At 41.7% G+C, this 2,165-nt stretch overlaps 1 protein-coding gene across 2 annotated transcripts in view; it reads right to left on the bottom strand.

Annotated features, from left to right (window-relative positions):
• Positions 1-2,165, bottom strand: part of HTR4 (5-hydroxytryptamine receptor 4) — a 143,116-nt gene that overhangs the window by 16,501 nt on the left and 124,450 nt on the right. The gene's annotated exons all lie outside the window — the stretch shown is intronic.

Raw genomic sequence — 2,165 nt, 5'->3', positions numbered from 1 at the left:
GCCTGTAACCTCTCAACTAGTATCTACTTTGTTTTAGGTTAAGCTGTAGTAGTAAGTCTGACTAACTGAAGTTAAAGTTTCTTTAGCTACAGTAGCTGCTGCCTTTTCTCAGCTGTCCATCCTGCTCCCGGAGAAGGACAGGTCAGATCGCATACACCATGTTTCACCATGTTGTGTTGAATGGGAGTTGCACTTGTCTTTCCTTCTTCCTCAAGGTTTTTCACTTAGTGTTTCTATGATATGCATTAACTAGCACATTCCTGACTTTAGACCGCTTCTCTCTTACAGCCCACCGTGCATGAATTTGTAAAACTTTATACATCGTATTATGAAAAATATTAACATGGCAAACTTTTGAGCTGTGCTCATAACTAGTCTTATTTGGTAAGCATTTTATTAGGATTAAATGTCATACCACAGATGGTGACATTGGAAGTGGGTGCCTAATTTGAGCAAAATCTCCATATTCTCCTCTGTACAGCCTTGGTTTGATAAACGGACACTACATTTTCCCTCAGTGAGCTAAGGGCAGCAGCAGACCCTCTGTGCTCCCCATCCTACTCTGTCTTCCCATATACACCCCACTTGCAAGCATTAATTCCCTGCATCACTTTCAAAGACAGTTGCTCCTCATTTTTAGCTTTGTTAAAACCAATACCAAAATAAGCCAATAAGTACATATTGCTTGGTGGCTGTGTTTTCATTCCCCTGTTGTTCTTCAGGAAGGATGATGCTTCATTTGCTTATCCGCCTTCCCTGCCAAGAGCTATTTCACAGCTAGGTTAGATCGTCTTCAGGAGTGTGCTGGGGAGGACAGGAGGTACCTTTGACAGCTTCTTCATTTCAATATGATTCAGAGGTTGCTAAGTCCCCATCTTCTGTTAGCTATATCCCCAAACATCCTGTGATGATAGCCTGTTATCTGACTTCAGCCTTTCCAATTTCAACAGGAGTAGTTCCTGGACATCTGCTAGTGAGGATCTCATAGGAGTGATGCCAGCTACTGCTGCCCTCCAGACTCAGGGACCCCCTGAACTTCTGTGGGCAAGAAGGACCTAAGGAAACAATTTCCTCATCTGAGCATCATAGAAAGCAGAATCTCATCTCTTCTGAAGAAGTCTAAAAGAAAAATGTCAAGCTCGTTCTGAACATTTGAATACACCATGTCCAAGGACACTTATCCAAGTGTCAGGAGAGGCAAAAAGTCTGAAGAGGAACGAGCATAGCTGCAAAGAGTTTCTAATCTGGGGGAGGGTGAGGAGAATCCAGGAAACTAGGGAGCATAATCAAGCAGACATTTACGCTCTGGTGGGTTTCATAAAGTAAAAAGAGCCCTAGGCAATCCCTGTTGAGATGCTCTGTTACACAAATGCCTTATAGATTGGAACATGACACTTAAGAGTTGTATTGATCAGTGCATTGATTTTGATCATAGGAGGAGGTAACTTGTGCAATCAAGCTATCTGGCAATCAGCTGGGAGAAACGCACACAATAATTGCTGATAAAGTCATATTACTTCCCCTGCTGACACAATTAAGTTTTCAGTTTCCTTGCAGAAATACAAGGTGGGGAAATTAAGCTTCAGGTGAAACTAGTCATTTATTCTACTTGACGTAAAGTGAAACGCTGGCAGAAAACAATCAAAAAATATTTTATGAATATTGAGTCTTTGGATTGACTCAGCCAAATTTGAGTCCTTTAAGCACATGTGAAGCTCTGGAGTTTGTTGGAATGGGTCTGTGGAATATATATATTTTCATGGGCATTCAAGTCACATATCATAGTTACACCTGCAAATGACAGAGAACAACCACAACAGTATGTGGTACATAAATCTGAATGCTAACTGTCAAGACGGATCATAAATATACTTGTCATTTGTGCTGTGGCAATAGTCATTGTATGTTTTAAATATCACACAGGTTCAGAATCAAGAGACTGATTTGCTTCAGATGGGACAGATAAGCCCAAAGTCACCCAATCTCATGGCAAATTCTGTTCTGCATGATCAGCTTTCTCAAAGTCTCATCACTTCTTAGCACAGGTACAACCATTCTCCACAGCACAAGTAGTTCAGAAAGCACAAGAACCCAAGCACAGGTGCCTGGGAAGAAGAGTGGATCTCCCAGCAAATCCCAGGTGCAAAATCTCCCTTCGATCCACA

Source organism: Buteo buteo, chromosome 24 (genome assembly GCF_964188355.1).
Source record: "Buteo buteo chromosome 24, bButBut1.hap1.1, whole genome shotgun sequence".
Classification (NCBI taxonomy): domain Eukaryota; kingdom Metazoa; phylum Chordata; class Aves; order Accipitriformes; family Accipitridae; genus Buteo; species Buteo buteo.
This window is presented reverse-complemented; position numbering and strand designations above follow the sequence as displayed.